General features: G+C 42.1%; 1 pseudogene; it reads left to right on the top strand.

Annotated features, from left to right (window-relative positions):
• The first annotated feature begins 2350 nt into the window (after nucleotides 1–2350).
• On the top strand, nucleotides 2351–3175 carry LOC102853159 (annotated as a pseudogene).
• The last annotated feature ends 2794 nt before the right edge of the window (nucleotides 3176–5969 follow it).

Genomic DNA, 5969 nt, shown 5'->3' with positions numbered 1-5969 from the left:
ACGCCCATATTCTGTCATTTTCCAGATAGGGAGCCGTCTACCCATTCTCTTAGCAGAGGTGTGTGAGTACTTCTAGCATTAAGTTCATTTGTTGAAATAATCTCATTTGGTAATGTATTCCTGGAGCTTTCTTTTTCACAAATTGCTTTGATGTGGCTTGGACTTACTCATTTATTATTTTTGGTTCTTGGTTATTTGTTACATTAGTTGTTTGAATAGAAGCATCCAACTTTTTTTTTATAAAATGTGTGTTTCTTCCATTTTCTTTTGAAGTTCAATAAAATAATATCATGTCCTTCACTATATTGCTTATAGAATCTTTCAGTGTTTCTACTTGAGGTTTGTCATTATTAGTTCATATTGACTACATGTATTACCACTTTCTGACTGTAGCATTTACTTTTTAAAAAAAATCTTTATTCTTTTAATGTTTTGAATTACTGATGTATAAATTTGACTAATATAATAAATTGCTCCTAATTTTAAATGTTAGTATATGTCCTATCTTTAAGATCATTATACTTAAGCACTGATCTTGGAATGTTCTTTTCAACAATTAATTCAATGCTATTCCTCTTTAAATTGTAATTTTCAGCATAGTGGGATATATGATTGTCTAATTAAAAATGGTCAGTAACAGTCTATTTAGCTTATTATTGGTTATAATGTTGATCTTTATGTGTTCTATTTCTTTTTGATGGCTTCCAACTTACTTAATTCATGCTTCATGCACTCTGTTGTTGTTGTTGTTAAGTGCCGTCAAATTGCAGGCATCTCATAGCGACCCTATGAAGGAGAGTCCTCAACGCTTGGGTGTCTGTCATCCTCTCTCCAGGTTCATAGAGTTTCCGGAGGCAAGCTATTATGGAAGTGGATGCCACTGCTCCTTCCAAGCTTGTTTTAATCGGGGAGCTCCACCCCACTCTCTGTCAGGATTGGGTAACCAGCCATTAATGCATTTGACACATCACTGCCCCAGTGTTCAGCCTCACAACAACCACAAGTGACCGCTGTAAGGCAACTTGTACACCAGGGCTATACGACCTAGAGGAATGTCTGAACAAAAACAATGAAAGGCTAGCCTGAGGGCTGCAGACTAAAAGTCACCCACCTTTGGCTTGGTAGCATCCCCTTCTGTCCAGTGGGCCAGCTGATCTCTCTATGTTGATGTTATTGTTGTTAAGTGCCTTCGAGTCACAGGCGACCCTATGAAGGAGAGTCCTCAACACTTAGGTGTCTCTCATCCTCTCTTCAGGTTTCGTGCACTCTACATTGTGACATTTGTGGATGTTTGCAGCTGTTTCTTATCTTTTTAATCATGGCATTTCCAGCAAATTGAAGTCACAAAAACTTAACTCTGTTCACGTAGTAATACATAAGTTGCTATGACAACTTGAAAGACAAGTAGTGAATGTAATATATACATATATAGATTTGTAGTGGGTGTAGTGCACACATGTTTATAGATCTGTAGTGGGTGTGATACACACAAATGTGTAGAGAGATATGTAGTGGGTGTGATACACGTATGTATATAGATATTTAGTGAGTGTGATACACACACATATGTATGTAAATCCATAGTGGGCATGATACACAGACATGTGTATATAGATCCGTGATAGTTGTGATACACATATGTATATAGGTCTGATCTCTGATCTCACTGGCATGGAGTCAGAATAGGCTCCATGTGGGTGTCCTCCAGTGAGTTTTCACAGTCTGTTGATCACAAGGAGGAGATTTCCCATTTTCCTTCCTAGAAGCTGCTGGTAGATCTGAATTGCTTGCTTTGGGCTTGGTGGTGAAATTCTCTTAGTCTAGGATTTTTGTGGTTGTGATAGTCATGTGTATGTTGAGTCAGAACCAAACTATAACTGACAATCTGGCAGGTTTTCAGAGGCAGTAATCACATTAGTAAAGATTGCCCATCCTTCTCCCATGGAGATGCTAGTGGCGTCGAACCATGTTCCTTCGGGATTGTAGCACAGCTTCTTGCCAGTAGGCTACCAGAGCTACCTAGTCTAGGACATAAGACCACTATTATAAAAAAGGTAGGGAAAGTTTAACACACAGATGGAGTAAATCTTGGAAGGTTAATGAGAGGAGGGTCAAAAGTAGTAAGTAGGTAAGTTGAGGGAGGGGAAGGGCAATACATTAACTCCATAAACTATTGATCTTACATTATATTTAGTTAGTTATAAAACACCCTTAAGAAAGCAAAAATCCTAACAATTAGATTGATAGAAAACACTGTGATAGACAGAAGGAGTGAAGTTGTTGACGATTTAATTTTATTTTGACTCCCCAAACAACATCCCTGGTGGCAGTAACTATCAAAAAATCAAGAATGATGGCAGCGCCGGAGCCGGAAGTGATGTCCTCTGCCGCAGTACCCGCCGATTTGGAGTGGTTTGACAAGGCCAAGCAGACGCAAGTTTCCGAGCTAGAACTCGTTGATCCTACCATGGCCCAAGGACCTCCCAACCCATCGGAAAGCTTTTGCCCCCGAGACTGCATTGTGCCCGTCGTGTTTTCCGGGCCTGTGAGCCAGGAAGGCTGCTGCCGGTTTACTTGTGAACTTCTAAAGCATATCATGTACCAACGCCAGCAACTCCCTCTGCCCTATGAGCAACTTAAACACTTCTACCCAGAATCTCCTCAGGCAGAGGATGCGGTGAGGAAGAAACCTTGGTCTGCCGCTGAGGCAAACAACAAGAAATCTCAGCAGACCCTGGCAGAACTGGAGAGCGTCTTCAGCCACCTGGAGAGCCTCTTTGCCCGGACCCTAGTACCACGAGTGCTGATCCTCCTTGGGGGCAGCACTCTGAACCCCAAGGAGTTCTATGAGCTCGACTTGTCCCAACTGGTCTCAGACAGCAAGGAACAGAGCCTGAGCACAGCATCTTGTTTGCACTACCTCTTCCGAGCCAGTTTCATAGCTGATGTCTTCAGTGAACTTCAGACTCCTCCACTTATGGGTACCACCATTATGGCACAGGGGCATCGCGACTGTGGAGAAGATTGGTTTCGACCTAAGCTCAACTATCGAGTGCCCAGCTGGGGCAACAAACTAACTGTTACCCTGTCCTGCGGCAGGCCACTCATCTCAGCCACAGCCTGGGAGGATTACGTCTGGTACCAGGCACCAGTGACGCTTAAAGGCTTCTACTAATGAATGAAGATGCTTCTTTTTTATTTATTTATTTATTTATTTATTTATTCTAAGAATCAGCTTCCAGGATCTCAGGGCTGTTGGCTTCAGGACTCAGTTTCTCAAAGGCTGTTGGCTGAGAAACCTCATTCCTTGCTGGCTAGAGGCCATTCTCAATGCCTGGGCATGTGGACATTTCCAGCAAGGTTGCTTGTTGTGTCCAGGTGAGAGAGGTGAGACGACTAGAGAGAGCTTGAAGATGCTTCTTAATGGTGGAAACACAGTGGCTGCATTACCTTTCCTCTTGTGGCACCCAGTCATCCAGTTCTGCTTGGAGCTCATGCTGCTTCTTGGTGAAGGAAGATTGGATTCTTCTAGCTGCCTGCCTCCCCTCCTCAGACTTCTTGGTGGGCTGTAATAATCATCCACAAGCATTATCATTTCTATGAATCATAGAGTTGTTTTACCCAAAGGTGCTGGGTCAGGTGTTTCTATATGGGGCTAGAAAGTAACTATGAGCCCATGGACACTCTTAGGAAGGAGACTTTTTGTGGGACCTTACAGAATTTTCACTAGGGACATGAAATGAATGTGATGAATGGATTTAAGTATAAAATGAATGAATTAAAATTTTCCTGAAAAAAAAATCAAACATTATATTGCATTGGGAAAATCTACTGTCATGGACCCTTTTTAGTTGCTTAAGAGCAGCCCTATCAGTTTGAGGACTAAGGTGTAGCTGACCCGAGGCACGATATTTTCAATTGCTTCATATACATAAATGGGACTCTGATGGGCTAGTGGGTTAAGAGTTGCACTGTCAGCCCAAAGGAAGGTGGTTTGAATCTAGCAGGTGCTGTGAAGGAGAAAAGTGGATATTCTCCTCCCTTGTGATATTGTTGTTGTTATGTGACATTGAGTCGACTGTGATTCATAGTGACTCACTCTATGCTGAGTAACTCTGAACCTTGCTCTATCCTGAGCTCATCTCACTGTGTTTGACACACCTACCGCCATTTCTTCAGTTACTATGTCAGTCCTTCTGTCTCATGTAGGGTCTTTCTCTCCTCCACCTTTCCACGAATGATGTCCTTCTCCAAGGATTGATTTCTTCTGGCAGCATGCTCAAAGTATGTGAGACAGAGCTTCAAAATCCCTTTTCCAAAAAACAGCTTGGTTTCACCCTCTTCAGGACAGACCTGTTTGTTCTCTTGGCAGTCCATGGTATGTTCAGCATTCTTCTCCAACACCACTACTCAAAAGCAGTGATTCTTTTGTGAACCTTATTCATTGTCCAATTCTCTAACGCACAGCAAATAATTGCAAAGACCATGGCCTGTATCAGGTGCACCTTATTCTCTAGACTGGCATTGCTCTTCACTCTAGAGTGGTTCCTTACAGCAGATTTTCCTAATGCAATTCGTCTTTTGATTTCCTGACTGCTTGTGCCAAGAATGTTGATTGTGGAACTGAGCAAGATGGAATTGCTAACCATCTCAGGCTCTTCTCCATTTGTCATGGTGCTGCCAGTTGGCTCAGTGGAATTTTTTGTTTTCTTGATGTTAAGTTTCAATCAAAGACTGCAGTTCTTGATCTTCTACAACAAATGCTTTGGGTATTCCTTAGTTTCAGAAAACAACATTGTGTCATCTACACAAAGCAATTTTTTTGTTAAGTCTCCTTCCAGTCCTGATGCCACATTCCTTCTCATCAACTCCAGCATCCTGAATAATCCATTCTGCCTACAGATAGAAAAAGCAATGTTTCCTTGCTCTGTGTCTGGTCAAAGTATAGGCTTTGCATGAACACAATCAGGTGTTCCAGGATTTCCATTCTTCAACCTCTGAACCCCTTCAACCCACTGTAGGATCAGTTATGAGTTGGCTCTTACGTAACAGCAATGCTTATTCATGTGTTTTTACATTATTACGCCTGATGGGCTGGCCCAGTTCATTGAAAATTCCACCACACAAAAGTAGTTGTATCTATCAGTAACAAATAGCAATGATTAATGGACTTAAAAATTTGATGTTGCTGTTAGCTGCCTTCGAGTTGACTACAACCCTTCGTGACTCTACAGTGGCTTTGAACCTTGTCCTATCCTGGGACAACCTCATTGTCTTGGAAACAGCTGATTCCATTTCCACTGTCAGTGTGTCAGTCCATCTCTATGTCCAGGAGCTACTTCTTCTGTGCTGACTCTGTCCTTCCAAGCATGATGTTCTTCTGCAAAGATTTATTCCTCTTGGCAGTGTTCCCAAAGTACATAAGACAGAGCTTCAGAATTTTTGCCTTCAGGGAGCTGTTTTCACCTCTCCAGGAGAGAACTATTTGTTCTTTTGACAGTCTATCGTATATTCAGTGCTCTTCTCCAGCTCTGCAACTCAAAGGCAACGATTCTTCTGTCATCTTTATTGAGTGTCCAGCCGTCAGATGCATAGTAAAAAATGAAGAGGAACATGGCCTAGATTAGGCACACTTAGTCTTTGGACTGATGTCTTTTCTCTTTAGCACTCAATAGAGATCCTTGACAGCAGCTTTTCCCAGTGCACCTTGTTTTCGTGTAAGGTGCCATCAGCTCAACTAGGACTCATAGAAATCCCGTGATGGAAACCTTGCTCAATCCTGTGCCATTTCCCACATTATCAGTCATGTTTGAGCCCATTCTTGCAGTCACTGAAATGAAAGTCATCTTCTCCTGTACTTTTCCCCAGCATACATCTTTTTCCATGGATGGAGTCTTGTAAAAATGTGCTCAAATTTTGAGGTACACCATGTGTTTGTAGGATAGTAGTGATATGGGCACTTAGACAGT

The sequence above is a fragment of the Elephantulus edwardii genome, unplaced genomic scaffold (assembly GCF_000299155.1).
Source record: "Elephantulus edwardii isolate Elephantulus edwardi_28Jun2011 unplaced genomic scaffold, EleEdw1.0 scaffold00285, whole genome shotgun sequence".
In the NCBI taxonomy this organism is placed as follows: Eukaryota; Metazoa; Chordata; class Mammalia; order Macroscelidea; family Macroscelididae; genus Elephantulus; species Elephantulus edwardii.
Note: the sequence above shows the minus strand (reverse complement) of the source record. Positions and strands in the feature narration are given on the sequence as shown.